This window comes from Poecilia formosa, unplaced genomic scaffold (assembly GCF_000485575.1).
Source record: "Poecilia formosa unplaced genomic scaffold, Poecilia_formosa-5.1.2 Scaffold213, whole genome shotgun sequence".
In the NCBI taxonomy this organism is placed as follows: domain Eukaryota; kingdom Metazoa; phylum Chordata; class Actinopteri; order Cyprinodontiformes; family Poeciliidae; genus Poecilia; species Poecilia formosa.
The window spans coordinates 705,405-725,285 of NW_006800152.1; the positions used below are offsets into that span (position 1 = coordinate 705,405).

At 40.2% G+C, this 19,881-nt stretch overlaps 1 protein-coding gene across 2 annotated transcripts in view; it reads left to right on the plus strand.

The window, feature by feature from the left end:
- The first annotated feature begins 630 nt into the window (after nucleotides 1-630).
- Nucleotides 631-19,881, plus strand: part of snap25a (synaptosome associated protein 25a) — a 43,264-nt gene continuing 24,013 nt past the window's right edge. The window contains exon 1 of one of the 2 annotated variants that reach the window (XM_016679485.1): nucleotides 631-735. The gene's annotated coding sequence lies outside the window, so the exon portion shown is untranslated. The remainder of the gene's footprint in view (nucleotides 736-19,881) is intronic. The other variant, XM_007567775.2, reaches the window with a different exon arrangement.

The window sequence follows — 19,881 nt, forward strand, 5'->3', positions numbered from 1 at the left end:
TGAGAGAAAACTGAAATTTTGAGATTAATTTCAGAAATGTTCTCAAAGGAAAAAACCTCTGAAATTTCCAAGGTTATTTTTAGATTAATCCCAAAATTTTATTTATTTTTTTGACCGAAATGTACTCCTCCTATTTTTATTTTACTATTATTATTTTCTATCTACAATGGCCCTAATACGTCATTTTACGAAATAGGTTTATTTAAAGGAGCATGCCACACTTTTCTGCCAGAAATCCAAACGATTTATAATCTCTGGTAATCGATGAATATGAAAACATTTATTCATTGAAAGAAGGCGGCTAAAGAAAAAGAAGTGACACTAAAAAACAAAACAAAACACACAAAAAACCCAACATCGGTGCATCTGAGGTGAAATGAAAAGCTTGTGTCAGGACTTTAACAACATGTAAATACTCTGTTTTTCTCACTCTCTCTCTCTCTTTCTCTGACAGATATCTATTAAAAGCTGCTGCTGACGTCAAAAGTGTCCGCCATCTTTGACAAGAGCTGCACTGCTCCCCGCGCCCCCACCCCCTCCACCATTGAAGAAGCGAGGAGGAAGCAGAAGGACGCGCAGTGCCTTTGCAGCATCCCAGTCACAGAGAGAGAGAGAGAGAGAGAGAGAAAGAAAGAGAGAGAGAGAGAGAGTGTGTGTGTTTCTGCACAGCTGCTGGTCGACACAGACGCTCCGCTCCGTCCCATACTGACTGCGGGCCACTGACAGCAGGCACAGGTAAGAGATCACCTCAAACTAAACGATTTACTTTCTTTAACACGAGAGGCTTTGACCGGATCCAAGCGGCTGACGTCATATTTTTGTTTGTTGGTTTGTTTGTTTTTTCCCTCTTCAACTTCTCTGTGTTATAAATTAAACTAATCAGGAGGGAAAAATGACGTTATTTGTTGGTTCGTAAACGGATTAGTTGATTTATGCGCTTATTGACGCGGGAAGGAACAGAAACAGTGGGGAGGCGATGCGTGACCTCCGCTCCCCACACACACACACACACACACACACACACACATCCCCCCCACAGCCCAAGGGGTGACGAATCCGAAACACGCAGCGTGTTGGCTGGGCAGGAACGCGCCGCCGAGTCGCTGCGCTAATAATGCGCATGTTGTGGAAGTGGGCGTTTTTTTCTTTTCAGCACCGCGGACAGCGCCACAGATTTCCTGCAGGTGCGCGAGAGTTTTTTTGGGGGGGGGGGGGTGGGGGGTCCGACCACCTTTATTATTATTATTATTATTATTATTATTATTATTATTATTATTATTATTTATTTATTTATTTAGATGTTTTGATGAAGCTTGCTGATGTCGCAGCAAGATGATAAAGCATGAATCAGTCTGACAGCCTCCAAAAACACACACACACACACACACCGAGCTCCCTGAGGCAAACAGGAGGCGAGATTTGTGTGTATGGGTTGGGGGGAGGCGGGTTGGGGGGTAATACTGCGGTGGAGCCTGTCAGGGAGGGGGGAAAAGGGTAGGGGGCGCACGATCGTGCTATAAAAATGCGTCGCTCCCTTTTTTATTGCCTTCACGCAAACTGGTGGGACCTTTTTACGTGATCGTGGCACGGAAAGAGCGCCAAAAAAAAGATATTGGTGGTGGGTGTTAAGGTGATGAGGGGTGGGAGTGGGGGGTTCCCTCCAGGGAGAGCCATGGTGAAACCCGCACTATGACAACCACCCACCCACCCGCGTGATTCCTCCTCTATACTCTCCACCTTCAGGGTCCATCTGTGGACTCAAGTGGCGCAAATCGAGCGCCGATTCCCGCATCCAGCTCTCAGTCCGCCGCATCGCAGCAGGCGTCATCCAGGGCTGCTTTGTTGTTTTTGCGGCAAGAAGAAGAAAAATACACAATCTCACAAATTCTGTAATCTAAAATCAAATCAAGATCATCTCCTAAACTCGAGTGACAGCCGCGTGTTTAGACGGCCGTTTCTCCGCGTTGCCATGGCTGCTGCCGTGAGCCGTTCAAGCTCGGCTGTCTTAAATGCGATGATGCAGCAGATTGCATCTCTGGCGCAGCTGATATTGCTTCACATGAGCCACATGGCGCACACCGGCCGCATGCTCTCCGATGGATGCTGCTTCAAGTTTGACATCTTACGATTTTACTGAGGAAATACGCGGATTGGTCTGAATCATGTCAAAGAGAAAAACAAAAAGAAAAAAGCCAAACATGACCATAATCAGGATCACATTCTGCAGTCCCCCCTCCTTCCCCCAACGTGTTGGACTGCAGAGCAGGGGAGTCACGGTAACAGTGAGGGGGGTGTGAGCTGGAGAGGCAGATCCTGCTCTCTGCGGGTGAACGGTGGTGACTCACCCGGTCATTGTTTCTCAGAGACACCCCGGTCATCATTCACTTCCCGCGTGAATCTGCAGCAGCCGTGACTGTGGGACTGATGCGGGGCATTGCGTGTTTTGCGTTATTTATTTATTTATTTTTCATTATTGGGGGCTGAGGGGAGCAGGCCTTCACCTGTTTTCATCCAGCAGCTCTCCTAGTCTGGGTTAAAACGAGCCCGGTGAATAATGACGCCACCAAATATGGCGGCTATTTGTTCGAAGTGGAAGGAAAACGAGAAATGGGTTTTCAACATTTTGTTTACAAAAATAAAATAACAGAGAAAATTGTGGCTTGTGTTGTAACATGAACCTTTCCTTGATGCCCCTACCTGAGTTCCAGCTGTCTTCAGAAGTAGTTAATAAAAATGGAGTCCGGCTGTTCGCTGTACATCCCAGAACATTGGAGAACAACATGGCAGGTTAAGGAACGCAGCAGACAGGTCAGGGAGAAAGTTTTGGAGAAATATGGTATTAGTTATGGCTGTAATTTTTATTCTAACGATTCGAGTGCATTTCCTTGGGGCAAATTATCTGCCACAAAGCTTCGTTAAATTACGTTTTATTATTTATCGCACCATAATTCTGGCAGCATGTCAACGCTTATGAGTTGTTGTCAAATGCTATTTAGCTAGCAGCATTTTTTCACGTTCAGTGCGGGGTATTTAGTTGAGAAACGATAATGTCGGAGTTTTTATTGTTTTTCGGAGAAACCATATCCAAATATTATTTTAGGAAGGTGATGTTATCATAGTCTTCTACCGTAAAATTCCTATTATTAATATAACTGTTTCGTTATTAGAATTTTTTTTTTACTTCCATTTGTAGTTTAAACAATTAAAGTATGATCATTCTCACTTATTGTTTCTTTATAAACAATATAAACATTTTTGTTTGACAGCTTACAAAGGTTTCTGTGAATTAAGTAGAGCACTTATGTTTTCCACTTGACAGTATTTTTTTTCTGTTGTGATTGTATATAGGTTTTACGTCATTTCTTTACAGTGTTTGATTAAAATGGCCCAGCTGCTGAGCTGGTCATAATGTTCTGCAGAGGCCCATCATTTGATCCAGGTGTGCTGAACTAGAGAAAGAGCTAAAACATGCAGGGTACCACCAGCCCTTGTCTGACTTTGGACTAATTTAGGGAGATTGAATACAAAAACAAGCCACAGATTTTTATTTGTAAAAAAAGTTTGAACTCTACATATCTTTTTTCCTTCCACTTTGTGTTGATCTGTCATAGAAAATCTAAATACAATATGTTTAGATTTGTGTTTGTAACATAAGAAAATGCGTTAAAAAAAAAAAAAAAGCTAACATATATGGTGATTAGATCAGTTTATTCATGGTTTAGGACCGTGAATAAAATACCCTGCATTCAGGGTATTTGATCATATTTTGATCCACATAAAAAAAACAACAACCCTCCAACCCAGATCCGTCCTCACAGAATGGGTTCAGCTTCTGCGTTCAGGCTCCTGCAGGAGATGATAAATGAGCATACCTGTCTGCGCTCCCAAGAATAAGCGACTGCTATTTTCTGCTAAAGCGCCTTTTTTAGGTCCACTCAGGCAAAAGATGTGGACCACCAGCTAGTTCCAACCGCCTCAGACCTCATTTTAACTGCTGGTCGTTCTGTTTACCTTCCCTTTCTTTGAATGCAGCCAGTGGAGCCATGACAACCATGTGCAGGAATTGGATGTTTTAACTTTATCATCTTCTCTTTCACTCAAAGTCCGTTAAACGTGGATCTTGAGTAAAGGTGGATAAGATTCAGAAAGCATTGAGTATTGAGTCTGAGTGGTGACGGGCAATATGGACCTTACCTTTAGATAAACAGATAATACTGAGTAAAAATAGCACATTTTGTGGTTTTAAGGTATCGACAATTTGATTTAAAACAAAAACGTGAAGCATAAATGGCTTTTATTCAAAACAGAAGAGCCACAATTATATATAATGTTGCTGAAAAATACAACAGATCGATCAGTACACTTACAAGATAAAAAATGTAAAAGAATGATTTCATGTCAGGAACACTTGCTAAATTTTAAAGTGGTGTAAATATATTTATTGAGTAGGATGTACACTATGCTAAGGCTTGAAATTACATGGTATTTTATCCGGTGATAATAAATGTGATAACAGTTTTCCACAAATATTTGGTGAAAACTGAAATGTACTAGTCAAAAGGCATCGTTTCAAGAATGCAGCGGAAAAATAGTTTGAACATCAAAAGTAACAGATACAAATTTACTCTCAGGTTTTTGGGGTTCCAAGCTTTCCCACTTAGGGTTTATTAAAATTCCAGAATGACTCATTGTTATCGGGTTTTATAAGAGATGGGCAATAGAGTGTTGCGCATCTCTAATTTTGGACATAAGTGAGAAACTACCAATGGGAAGATGTTTCAGAAACCAAACTGGAAAAGTTCCATAATTGTAGAGTTCTGACACAGTCTCCAACCTGAAAATCCAATATGGCTTCTCAGCTTATGAAATGAAAGCATAGAGAGATGTAGTAATAAGCTGTATTTTATTCCTGAATGCTACTAATTGTACACGTTTCAGCAGTGTCTAACCACATTGAAGTCAGTGGTATTCAACAGGTTGTTAATACGTCACAGCTAAATCACAGGCCAGCTTACGATTTTACTGGTTTTCTGACTTGAATTTGGATCACAGTGAAGTTTGATGCTACACAAATCACAAAATGATTTGTTTTTCAGCCTTTACTCAACAACTTCCCTTTGTTTGCTTTTCAGACACCAGGCGAACATTCTTATATGACACATGAGTCACGGCTGATGTTTGTGTATTTTTGTTGGTCAGGATAGTTTAATGCCGCTGTCTCCATACTTTTTCTTAAATCTACAACAAAACAAATAATTTTTGACTAATTACAATAGAGTAGGGTTGCCACCTTTCAGAAATCAAAATAAGGGACTCCTAACAAAATGGTACTCCAATCAGAGTAGCATACCTTCAATACTTTTATACTCGAGTAGATTTACTTTAGCTTTAATGAAGTAGGTGTAAAATGTATTTGGTAAAAATCTAATCAAGTACTGAGTAATTGATCACAACACCTGATTTAATATTCAAAATGTGTCCTCCGTCAAAACAAAATATAAAAGTTATGTTAACATTCTGGTATTAAAAATAGTATTACCAAAATATTTATACAAATAGTTAGGTTTGGAGGCTGGTTCTAGACCAAATGTACCATGAGGGCCAGTGTAGTCGGTGTTTTTTTTGTGGGGAGCACTTAAAAAAGAATGAAACAAAAAAAACAGAGCAATATATTTAATCATTTAATATTCTGAGCCAAAGAGCCACTTGTGTCTCCAGATTCAGGTTGAAGATCCTGATCTAGCCGATGCAAAAGGAAAATGTGATCCTATCTCAATACAGCAGCTAAAAGTGCAGAATTCAATTTTTTATTACTGGCAATTGTGAAAGTAAAATTGTGAAAGTTAAAATATCTACCACTCAATATCAAAAAAAGGCATTTATTTAGTATAATTTCTTCAGTTCCCCTGTTGGCCCCCGTCTAGAACCGCCCCTGGGCTGCAGGTCTGTGTCTGGTGTATTCTTGGTTAGCATGTTTTTTCTCCATTGATCGGAAGTCAAGTTATCCAAACTGGTAAACCACATTAATAAAAGTTAAATAATACTTTAAATGAACGCTGAACAATTATTCATAAAATGTATCAAGATTTCTAAATAAAACATACAGAAACAAACCGTTTTAAAGTAGGAAATATTTAGGTTTGTACTGTTAATCTATTAGTATGATTTGTTTTTTAAATTGCCATTCATATTACTTTTTCTGATACTATTATTACTATTATATATTAAGTAAATTATCATTTAAACTCAACATCCTAAGCAAATAATCAATTCATAATAGTTTTTTAAAAGCGCAATAAGAAACTGAATCAATAATAAAAAGTTCTGTACCGTATCAGCCTCAGGAGATGATTGAGGGATAAAGAGACGGGAACGGGTCTGCAGTGGTCCTCTCCTGATCCATTCTGTCTGATATCAATCACATCACACAGCAGCAAACGGCACCACGATGGACACATTTTTTAAATAACTGCCTGTTTAGCCTGGAATCAGACATTGTTTAGTCTGGAATGTGTGTCTCTTCATTCACATCTGTATTTCTGCCAGAGTTCTTCTAAGGATGGTGGAGTATCGGGTCGAGGACATTTTAAAAGACAATAGCAACTCACCGTGGCTGTGTAGTGTCCGTCTCTAGGCAGCCATGAACAACAACATCAGACCGTAGCGTTCCTGAGGCCTCGGGGGTTCTTTATCTCGCGCAATCACAATTTAGCTGACCTTACTGTGTTTTATTTTGGTCATTATTGTTACACTTAGTGTTTGATATGTGTGTGATAGGTGTGTCTGTTGGACATTTATAGAAATACAGAACAAATCGCGTCCCGTATCGGTTCAATACGGGACACAACATGTATCAAATATGGGATGATTCTTTATTTTACGGACCGGTAGCAACCCTACCCTGTGTATTTCTGAGGTTTTTCTTCTTCATAACGTTTGATAAAAATTTAAACTTCTCAGTGTTTGACATTGTCTAGCAAAATGTTTTTACGTCAGGCTACAATAGAATGTTCAGTTCCAATGTATCAATGACATCAGCAGTGATGTCATCACTCTATGATATCACAAGGGAATCTCTCTCTTGAATGTAGCTCACAGACTGTTTTCTCAGACCTGTTCCACAGTTCTATCGGGACAGATCACTCTTCAGAGCACGTTCGAAATTAATCGAAAAGAGCCGGATATCAATTCCAGATATTCCACGCCTTTCAGAGAAGTAAGAATTTACCAGAATATCGACATGAAGCAACAACAGATTGGTTGTGAACATGAAGCTTTTCCAGCTGAGCTTTCATGGGTCGACATGATGGACCTCAACATCCAAGTCGACTACGACGCTATCATTTTCCCTTTGGAAGATGACAGCGACAGCCCCATTAACCCGGAAGATGAATCAGCAGAGGTCTAGGGGGAATCAAGTTCTTCCGGCGACTTGGAGAGTCCAACATCATTGGAAGTTGAGCAGAAAACGACTCCCTCTGCTGGCTTCGATATCACCCCCTTAGTGGAAGACATGAAAGAGACGAGTCAACACCTCAAAGATCTCACAAAGCAGGTAGACGATCTTAAAAAAAATTGCAGAGTAAGATATTTGAACTCCATGAGGAAAGAGACCGAAGGATTGCTTTTCAGGCTGAAGTCAAATCACAGCAAGAGGAGATTCAAAAACTGCAAAAAATGTTGGATATAGAACGTCGCCTGCAAGTCAAACGTGACCATGGAAGAAACGTACCAGAGATTGCAGGTGTATCAAAGGTTTCTTGCTCTTCCAAAGTTACAACCGACAAGAGTATTCTTCAACAGCTGGACTACTTCAAGAGGGAGGCTGAAAAATACACCTCCCGCAATAAAGATCTGGTAGAAGTTATGGTTGAAGAATACAGAGTGAGACTGAAATATGAGGAGCAGCTCAAAAGTGACTCTGAGCAAGCTTCCAAATTCAAAGTACAGGAGGAAACGGTGAAATCTGTGCAGGGTCAGGTTGCAGACCTGAAGGTGGAGTTGAAACTTGCTCTAGAAAATAACCATCATAGAGTCTCCACCCAACCAGAGGTCCCCCTGCAAACAGAAGACTCCCTACAAACAAAGACCAAACAAAGACAGACCTCGACACATTTTTTAAATAACTGCCTGTTTAGCCTGGAATGTGCGTCTCTTCATTCACGTCTGTATTTATGTCAGAGTTTTTACTTCTAAGGACGGTGGAGTATCGGGTCGAGGACATTTTAAAAGACGCAGGTTGATAGCAACTCACCGCGACTGCGTAGTGTCTGTCTCTAGGCAACCGTGACAACAGCATCGGACCGTAGGTTTCCGGGGGTCTGGGGGGGTCCTTTATCTCCTGCCACGACAATTTAGCTCACCTTAATATTTCATGTATTTTATTTTGGTCATTATTGTTACACTTCGTGTTGATATGTGTGTGATAGGCGTGTCTATCGGACATTTATAGAAATACGGAACAAATCGTGTCCCATATCTGCTCAATACGGGATGCAACATTTATAAGGCAAATACAGGAGGATTCTGTATTTTACAGGATGTGTGGCAACCCTACAGTAGGGTCAAGTAGCCTGAGGACAACAGTTACCAGCCATTTCAGCAAAGCTAAAAATGCTAGTATTGCTTAGCGTGGTCATGCAAGTTGATGTCAGTCACTCAGTTGCTAGAAAGATTCTAAAGAAAGGTGTGCTTCACCAGAGGCTAGGTTTTATCAAAAGTGCTATTGCTTTTCAGTTGGTCATCGATTTACTGGGTATGGGTTGTTTAACAGAACATAATGGGGAATAACAGGTGTGTGTTGTTTTGTTGTTGTTTTTTTCTTTTTAGCTAAGTTAAGACAGCTTGGCTAAATTGTTCAATGTGTTTGTTCAGAAAGTAGTTGCTTCCTTACTGCTTTATTGGGTATTATCCTAAAAACAAAACTGTTTTAAAATGAAATGTTCCATAAAAGATCATGTCATAATGTAACACAACACATGTACTATAAATGTTATATTCACAGAGCATTCTGAGCTAAGCTAAGCACTAAAGCTTTGTGCTTCACATTCTTCAGGTTTGACTTTAAAAAAGCAAATTTTCCTGAACAATATTGAGTTCTTAAGACAAAAGAGAAAAGCAGAGCTCCAGCTTTGCAGTCTGGGGTTGTTTTGAGGGATCTGGAAGAAGAGCGTTGGGTTTTTTTGCAGGTGGGAGCTGCCAAAGTTGAGCTTTTTTCCTGTCCAGTCAGCTCCTCCGGGACTGTCCTGCTTGTTCCGAGAAACGCTCTGCACAGTAAACAAAAACACAGAAACAAAATGGCCTCTGCCCAGATGCAGGCCTTCGAGCCGCTGCCGGTCAGTGGAGCTCCTCTCATATGTATCCATGAAGAACATTATTAATTTTAACTTAATATGCGACATCTCCACCATAGCAAAGCCGTTCCAGTCTGGAAATAAGTCATTTCATACTGATTGTCCAGTATCCACGGAGTGGAAATGGTCTAAATTTAGCCCTAATCATTGTTACCTTCTCAATGAAGAAATATAGCAGCTGCAGGAAGTTAATGTTGCCCAAAAGTTCCCATTTTTTCCCTATGAAATCCACCTTAGTGTCTGTGACGCAGATCTATTTTGATGGTCCGGTGCTGCCATCTTACCGCCATCTGTCCCTGCTTCTGCTCATACAATGTCATACTTTTGAGTGCTGAAAAGACTCTAAAAAGAAATTAAAAGGAAAGCAAAAGAATGAAAAGCTAAAGTAAACAGACGTTAGTGACTTGAGGAACTGCTTGAGAGAAAACGGAATAAACATCCCGTAAACAGGCAGCCATTCCTCATTTCTGCGTGCGTACGCAGGAAGCAACATAAACAGCTCGAGTTGCTCTTGGATCTGTGGCTCCAAGCGTATCGTTTTCACCCCAGGATCGGCCACGCCTCGGACCTTGTTGTTGTAAGTTGAAACCAGCTTCCGCATCCATGCCTTCCACTTTCACTCTGAAATCATATCCAGGCGTTGTGTGTTTGGGTCAGTGAAGAGTGAACAGTCAGCACATTTCTTGTTTGTTATACCTTTCCCCGCAAAACGCCGCAGCGCACAGCCTGTTCACCGTTTGCTGAAGGACGATGTTGTGATATGGTCAAGCAGTGGCGTTTCCATGACGAATGTCACCATGTCATTTGTATTTATGAGACGAAACATAATCCAATTCAGATTTGAGCACTTTATGTGTTTTGAATTTTGAGTTATGGATGATCCAATGCACTCTGGATTATTTAAAAAGGTTTTAATAGTGTATTAATTTGTATACATTTTTCACCATTAGCATCACCAGCGTTCTAAGGTGCTTAAATTGTCTACAACACAGAGGCAGCTTTTCATGTTGTTAATTGGACATTCTCAATACGATGGAACAACAGGAAATTTGTTTTGGGTGCACAGACAGACAATTTTATTTGAGTGCTGCCCCCTGATGGCATCCTGCCCTGAGCAGTGAGCCTCTTCATCTATGGCATGTTAAGTTGTGCTATGCTTTCCAGAGATTGTCGGAAGATTTTGAAATTAAATTTCTCCAGCTGGTTGTTCAAGCAAACAAAAAACACATTTAAACACATATGAATCAAGTTCACATTTTGTCAAATGACTTCTTAAGACTGAAAATGAAAGGTTTTGAACTTTAACTTAACTTGAGGATTACTTAATGACTTCCAAAGCAATCACTTGGTCCCACCTTCTGAGGCCAACTGATAAATTCCAGTTGCTCTCTATAAGAATCTGCCTGTAATTTGTCAAATTTTAGACATTTCAGTGAACTTGGCTACATCCAGAACTTTGAATTGCATTTTATTTGAAAAACTAATTTATACTCTTCTTTCTCATAATAAACTTAATAGGTATCAGCTATATTCTTTATATGTGTCTTGTAATGTTATGGTGAGCCTAACAATGCAAAATATCTTAAAATACTTAAAATGTTTTTTATGCAAGTCCTGAATGACTCAGCAATGTCCGTCAAGTGCTTTAAAGCAGTAGAATCATATAAAATTGACATTTTTTTTTAGCTTTATATCATGTTATATTGTTATTCCCTCATCAAAAACATACTTGGAGTGTTGCCTTGATTCTTTCATGCATGCTTGAGAAATCCTTTAATCTCCATGACAACCATTCAGCCATGCAAAACGTCTGGTTAAACCTAGCTCTGCCTTCGAGGACAAAGCTCCTCTTCAGAGCTGCAGTTTCCAAGCCTGACTCCCCCACTCAGCTCCTTCAGACTAGCCAGCAGCAATTAGCAAACACTTGGTGGAAGCTCATTATGCAAACTACTTCTCAGGGCTAAAGACATTGTTAAAGGGTTAATAAAGGAGCCATGTTGTGATGACTTCCAAAGGATGCAGTTTCAGAAAGAGCAGAAGTTTCTTAAACAGACAAGAGGCCCAATTTCAGAGTCAAACTTATTTTAAGTCATATTTGAGATATATATTAGCATTTTTAGAGCAACTGAAGGTAACATAGTTATTTGATTATGCTTTAAAAAGGCACTATGTGCCTGGAAAACACATTCTGCTCCTTTCAGGGTTTTTAAGCCATCAGATCAGTCTTGTTTTCCAAACTTGATAGAATGAAACTTGGGAATTCTTTTGGTAATGCCCAGAATGGGACTGCAGTATTATATCCTGCGCCATAGATCCCAAGGCCATACAAGGCTGTGACTAGAAGAGCTGGTCACAGCTGGATTAGAGGATAACATCTTGACGGAAAGCTACAGCATCTCAGAAATTCACGAGGAATGTCGTGCGCCACTGCCGCTCCGATCGCTTCCTGCCCCGGGAGTCCATCAGCTCCGCAGAAAATAAAACCCACATCTGCTGCGTTTGTACGCTCATAAAGCAGAAGTGGCTCTCCGTTCAGGCTGAGGTGGGTTTGTGCAGAAGATGCTTGAGTGATTACCGGTTATATGTTTATCTGCAGTAACCTGCATCACGGAACCATCTCTGCTCCTTTTTATTTTTATTTTTAGCCATACAGCGTACAGTCGTGAGCCCCCTCCCTGTCATATCCGGCTTGTCAGCCATCGTCTCCCCCTAGCCCTCTATCCGCTGAAGTGTCATCGGCAGCGGCCACATGGTTATGAATGTGACTGTGCGGGCTCCAGACCGAAGAGGGAACCAAATACAAATAAATGTCTTTGGCAGGGTGTGCTCACAACGCTTTGTTCTTATTTTAGTCCCTTTTTTATAATCACAGCATATTCCTTTGTACTTTCTGTCTTCTTTTTATTTGCCTTTGATTCTAAAAATAAAGATCCCCAATCTGCGCCACTGCTTTTCTTCTTCTACCGCCATGTCTCCTCTGCACCTACAGACAGGAATAGACGGCGGTTAGTTCTGAATCAAAAGCCTCGTCCACACCCTCAGGCTGTCTGTTCACTGTTAGAAAACGAAGCTGAAACATTACAGGCAATAAAAACAATTCTGCTTTCTGTTCTTGCTCGATGACTGCAGACTCCGACGACATTTTGGGTATTTCATGTACTACCCAAACATCAGGCGTTAGTAGTTGAACCTTTAGCTTCAGTAGATCGTTGATAGCTCAGAGTGTCCTATAATATCTGCTGTATTCCAACACTCCATCATAAACCACTGTTGGCAAGGATACAACATGCCCTGTAGAATTTGCATTGGTGTTGTATAACATGCCTGGTAGTGCGTTGTGACGCAGATTCCTTCTGAAGGCCCCTGTTTCTCCACACAGACATCTTCATCTACCCAGTGATTACAGTTTTCTGAATGATCTGAGAAACCCATAACATGTTGGTTATGATGTTATAAATCATATTCAGAGTGACAGTTTTGTAATGTAATTGATAAAGCTGGTGTTGGAGAACCAGACGGTTGTGGTGGATCAACTCAGAACATTCTGTTTTACCTGAAAGTAAAATCTGAACTTGCCTTTACTTGCTTATTTACTCTACAACAAATGAAACATTTAACAACTCGTAGTGAGTATTTTTAGCCAATCTCCTTTACAGAATTGTTTTAATTCCTACATATTACGGAGTTTTTTATTATGAAGGACCTGTTTAATGTCATCCGCCAGCATCTCCCTAGATTTAGTCTAGATTTTGACTAGGCCACTCTTCTAGAGGAGTGTGATACCGCACATCCAATTCCAAATAGACATTTTTTTTGTGCTTGAGTTTCGGCTTGGTACTCTCTTGTGGACTTTCTTTTGTTTCCTGAATGCTGTGCTTCTCCTATGTAATAAATATCATTTTAAATTAAATAAGTAGCTATTTGACACTGTGTGCAGAGCATTACGAGCGAGAATTGAAAAACAGAGAACGGTTCTCACTGAGACTCGAGTCCTATCGTTCAGAGTAAAGAGCCGGTCAAAAGAATCACAACCTTCATGTCATTTGTTGTCAAGTCGCTCTTGTTGGTAGACTGGCAACTCCAGAAAAGGTTCACCATTGTTCCGTGTTCTCTATTTGTGGGTAATGTGGGTCTCTAGAATCCTACAGCCTTAGAAATGATGTCGTAGCTCTTTCCAGACTGCTTGAGATCAAATACTTCATTTCCTATCTGTTCTGCAGTTCCTTTAGATTGGTACGTAAAGTGGATTTTTTTTATCTTGCCTTCTTCATGTTGTCAGATAGGATTTACTTTAGTGATTTTTTTTTTCATCCTACAGGTCTGTCAATCAGTCCTGGTTGTCATTGGGGAAATTTGACCGAGTCATGATTTCAAATCTGTCTATTTGCTCAGATAATTTTTATTTGTTTGCCGATCTGAAACATTGAAAAAACAGAAGAGGGCAGAAACTTGTCCACTGCACTGTAGCAACACAGTTTGGTCAGAGCCGTCAAAGAACCAAACACATGCATCCCTGTGACACGTTAGGTTAGCATCACTACAGTCTGAGACTTTGTAATTAGCACAGACTCTGACTGTAGTAGCTTTTGGTGCTGCTAGCATGCTAACGTTTGACATTTTTGTTCGGCTTTTGTTTGAGTTCTTTTTTAAAACATTACAGCTAAAGTTAGTGACTTTAAAAACATTGAAAGTTGATGCCAGAGATTTCTGCAACCCTGAAATCCAACATGGCTGCCACGCATAGCAACAGTAGTAACAGCTGCAGTGAAAAACTGTTCATTAAATTATCTAAGAATGCAGTAGTTGGTAACCTTGTCTGTATACAGGTTGCTGCAGTGGTTGAATGAACAATATATTGTAATCGTTTTTGTGTTGCTAACAGTTAGCTCCCTCAGTGAGCAAAAGGCAAACATTTTTTTGTATCTGCGACTGCAGCAGAGTTATGCTTGGTATGAGGTCATGACCTGTTTCTGATTTCTGGTGACCAACTTCTCATTTACGATAAAGAACAACAAAGTGGAAATGATGCAAGTCTGAGTACAAAACTAAACTGACCCTCCATTTCTAGAAACAACAACCAGTTCAGGTTTATCTCTGGTGACACATTTTGGTTTAATCTCACACTGCCTCTCTTATTCAGGTTTAAAGCTTTAATCAAGTCACAGATGTAAAGCTTCCCAAGTTCCAAAACATAAAGGGTCTGTTTTCTGACAGCACAGTGAAATCATGCATTTTGCAGTTAAATGTAAGTGTGCTGTACCTTAACTGGACCCCTGCAGTGTTGTGTCACCATTACAATAAGACCGCTACCAGGTAGAAACTGTTACAAACCAAAGCTGACAACCTATCCAGCTTTATTCCTCCACTTACCCGTGTGTCTGTGCCATGTGGGCACTAATGGTGGGAACAGATGAATAAATGATGGCTTCTGGACTTCTTTTGGTCAATAATGCACAACATTTTTAGAGCAGGGCACTGGGATGTCACTGCAGGGGCCTTCAGCTTCAGACACTTGGTCTCTCAGAGTGAGGTTGCGTTGCTTTGCTTCCTGACATAGAAGTGCCACCTCACAGGGAGACTTTAATGTCCTTTCATCTGTTGGCAACCTCTTGATAGATGTTGGGGGTAACAAGTTCAGAAGGGAAGCCCTCTAGTTCATTCTGCCAAGAAATTCTCTTTTCCAGAATAGTTTTACTGTCTGACCAGTGAGTTGTGATTCTTTTTGACTCGGCTCATTCTTCGCCACCACAAACCAGTTTTAAAGTGTTAGTATCAAAGATTTGTTTAGCAGAGAAGACAGAAAGATCCTGCCTTTAGCCACCCTTCATATCTCGGTCCAACTCATTTAAGTTGTCTGGTTTCCTGAAACAGACCTAGCTTTTTAGGGAGAATCCAAAAATGTGTATGTTGGTTAAGATCAGAGCCACACTAGGAGCCAAATGCTAACCTGTATTATCCAATCTAACACTAATTACTGTGTGTTTGGGGTTCTTTGTGCTCTTGTTCAATCATCCAGTTGTTAATTTAATGTGAAGTTGATCAATTTAGATTCAGAGGTGCAATTCCCCCTAAAAGTTTCATTTTTCAAACATTAATTAAAAAAAAAAACTTCACTTGATATACTTTAGTTTAATGTTTTTTTCGCTCTAACCTTATTGAATTGGTGTCATGAGCCATACCAAGTAATGGGTTACCATGGTAACTCCAACAAACATCTGGTAATGTGGTGGCAATTTCACCAGGAGTTCGTGAAGGAGTGATACTTCTCACTATTTGTAGGAAATTTTCTGTATTTCACTTTCATAATTACATGTGTAATTCAAAAAGTATAGACAAACATGCAGAGCTAAATAAAACATTAAAATGTGAAACCAATACTGGATGTCAAACAACATGGAACAACCGACTCACCGGACAGAGAACCATTGTGTGTCTTTGCCAGGCGACAACAAGGCTCTGCAGTAAAACCAAGGCAAACAGAATGAATTATCTTACAAAGCAAAACCTGATTTCTGCAATTAAATGCATCATGTAATACATCATGAATTGTTTTGGTTGTTGAGATGGAGAATCTGGGAAATACCTGATGATACAGTGTGAGATCCACGCTTTAATTCTGTCCAATTAAATACTGAAAAAAACAGTCAGAGATTTAAGAGGAGAGTAAACACGGTGATGACTGAGAGATGAGGCAGAGCTGCTGTCATTTTTTCCATCTAGGATTCATAAAGCAAAATATCTACTGTGAATGAAATAAAAAAAATGAAATGAAGTTGAATTTATTTCAGTCATTTAAATTGAAACATGATCATTTTGATGATTCTTACGGTTTCTGAAAACACAAAATCCTCTTTCTTAGAAAATTGCAGCATTTCATCAGGTTAATAACGGGAATGATTTTTTTCGTAGCAGAAATGCTGTGCTGTGTTATGGTCTATGTACCATTTTCACTTTCGGTCACATCAAGATCATGAATTTTCTTGTGTCAGAATGTGTTGATAAAACCAGTTAATTAATAGCTGTGTCTGCAATCATTGAGTACTTCCTAAAATTAAATAATATTGATCATCTTTTCATGTTGATCAGTCCCTGCAAGATTTTGCTATTGTTGAAATCAAAATCACTGATTCTGTGGCTAATTTAGAAATATTTGCAAAAAAACTTGCAGTATTTGCACACATAAAAAGCTGCGGTGGGCCAGATTTGGCCCCCGGGTCTCGGGTTTGACACAGGTGACCTATAGAGTCATGGAGAAGATGGCTGACTTGATAATCTCTAAGAAGCTGTCTGTTCACAGAACGCTGTACCCGGTGATATTATTTGGGAAGTTGAGTGGAAGGAGAAAATCTCACAAGCATTAGCAATAACAGCAACGTGGAGGTCTACAGAGCAGTGTCCATTTAAGTGTTTAGTTGAGATTGATGAATTATTGCTCATATTTAGTCACTTCTGAACCAGAGGTGACATTAGTTCATATCAAAGACAATTTTGCATTTATTTTAGGAGTCCATGTTGTTTGAAGTCTGGTGTGAAGTTTCCATATTAGTAATGATTTAGGATGCCATGTCAAGTGTTTGTTTTGGTCCGCTGTGGTTTATCAAGTTTTATTTTTTCTGCTTCTCACAAGCTTTATGGTGATTCTGGTTTTATTTTCCAGCAGGATTCACAAACGTGAGCTAAACCTCACGTTTGTAACTTGCAGCAGGAGTCTCCACTGAGTACATGTTCCTTATAGTACGTCAACATATTGTATTTTCAGTAGGGTTGCTTTTTTTATTCTTAAAGGGGCGGAATTTTGTAAATGTGAAAATTTTTAGTTTTAGATCAGGTTATAATGTTATTTCCTCATCAAAAACATACCTGAAATGTTGCTTTAATTCTTTTATGCATATTTGAAGAATCCTTGAATCTCCATGGCAACCATTCAGGGTGCCTAAATGGTTGCCCTCACAAAGCTCCACCTACTTATCCAAAGCTCCCCTTTAGAGCTGCAGTCTCCGCACCTTCTCCATTGGGCCCCTTCAGACTAGCAGCAGCAGCAATTCACAAACACCTTGTGGAATTAAAAGTCTGCTGAGCTCATCAGACAAACTACTTCTCAGTCCAACAGTTGTAAACAGCATCATGGAGAAGTAATGTTGTGAAAACGTGCTGAAGGTGGAGTGTCGGATAGAGTAGGAGCTTCTTAAAGAGACAGAGGCCCGATTTCAAGGTGTCAGATTTCAAAGTTAAATTTCTTTTAAGTCATGTTTGATATGTCCAGCATTTTTATATCAGCTGAATGTAACATAGTGCTATAAAATGGATTTATGTTCCTGGAAAATTCATAATACCGCCCTTTTAACGGTCGGCTGTAATGAAAATTTTCTGAGACTGAAACTGAATGATCAAACTTAATATGAAAAAAATGCTTGAAAAATGTCACAGACTCCATAAAGAAGCTATAATATAGTTTCATTTTTTGAATTGAATTGCTGAAATAAATGACTTTTTCAGATGTATTCTAATGTGCTGAGATGGATGTGTCTTCTAGGTAGCAGTAATAAAAGTTCAGTGATGTGTAGCAACCTGTAGATATGGCACCTTTTTTAAGCCATAAAAGAAATCAGCAAACCTCACTCTGCCCCCGACCTCAGAACAAAATGGATGCACTAAAGTGAGAGAGTACACGCCTGTTTGCATGCACACACAACAGCTTTGGGTTTGTGTATTCAGAGCTCCAATCAACAGCCTGTATTTATGATTTTAATAACCGGCAGTGTGATTCCTTCTTTTTTTCCATTCCCTGTTGCTTCGCTGTCATCCACGTCAGGTGAAGAGGTCGCACTGCTTACCGTTAGCCACCATAAATGTCAGCGGGAGTGTAACAGCCGATGACAGGGTTATAAAAAGTCAGGAGCAAAGGACACACGGGTCTGTGGCGACTCCGAGCCAGCAGACACGGTGCATTGGGTGGGTTGTAAACCTAAAAAAAAATGTGGGTTTGTGAATGGAACAAATGGAGGATGGGCCACAAAAACGTCAGATTATTGCTGGAAAGAAGAAAACAGTCTCATGGAAGCATTGTCACAAAGTGTCTCACTACATATCTGTATGTGCATGTCTGTGAGGACGGATGCTGCAGCATTCTCTCTGTAGATTGAGAAGATGGCAGAACTGGATTTAAATAAAAACATTCATGATTAGCTTTATATTCAGGTGCTCCAATCATTTCCTTTCCCACAAGTACATAAAATCAATCAGCTTGGCAAGAAGACTTCTGACAAAAATGTGCAGTAGTTGGTTTTCCTCTGGAACTTAGTTGAACTCCAGTGTGGTTTCATAGCGGGGACAGAATGCAATTTGAGCAATAAATCAAATCAATAATTTTCTTACTAAAACTTCCACAATGAATTGTTGGTAGTGCCACTGCAAAGTGGATGTGATGGTAGGCCATCGGTTGCGGTTTGTTTTCAGGCGTTTCGACCTGCCCCTTAGTTCCAGTGAAAGCTATCCATTATGCTCATTTTCTAGGTGAACAATGACCCTAAACTTACAGCTGGCGCTGCAATGGAATGTTTAGATCATTCATGTGTTAGAATGGCCTAGTCAAAGTCTAGACCTAAATCTAATCTGTGAAAAGACTGGTGTTCACAGATGATCTCCATCCAATCTGACTGATTTGCTACAAAGAATAAGAGGCAAATATTCAATTGATTCTCCAAAAGACTTCAAGCAAAATGTGAATTTATAAAGTAAAACACCACCGAGAGCAGTATACTGCATGCTTTCCTTGTTTGTATAAATGTGTTGCTCTATCAGAATCACAATGGAATTATTAAAGTTATGTTGGCAGTAATACACCAAAAAAGTTAGAGGTTAGGACATTTCTGCCAGTTCTAAATCTTAAGCCATCGCCATATCTCAGAACAAGATGAGGATTCTTTCTCAGTGAACTGTCGGTAGCTGGAATTAAAAATGAAATGCAACTCAGACAGCCTCACCAGAATCTAAATCAGGTAGTGGGCTCAGGATAAATGTCTGTCCTCTGTAGTGGAGGTGTTTCCTGGATGATGGCACAGCCGTCCTAACGACTCACAGGTCAACAGTTTGATCTGGACACCGATGTCTCTCTGAAACCATTGGAACTGACAGAAACAGTGTTTGCTTCATATTGGTTCTGATTTAGAAGGTATTGCGACAGCCAGTGATTTACCAGGCGAGAACATGCTGCTTTTGTTCACCGTTCTCTCTGTGTTTCATGAGGAAGTCTGATGCTGGCAGTGTGGAGGGCAGCCAAGACGCAAAACGCTCAGCTTTTGATTGGGGACGTAAAGTAAAAGGTCGCTGCAGCCTGTGAAAATTTAATTGCCTCTACTTGAGTTATGCAACGACACGGGTAGGCGATGACGCTACGTCTTCCTTCAGTGTTTTTGATCCAGGCATGAAGCTCTGCACTGCGCTGACCACTCCGAGGTTTACGTAACCAGCATGGCCAAACGCCGAAATGAGGCAAGGAGCCGAGAGAGAGAGAGAGAGAGAGAGAGAG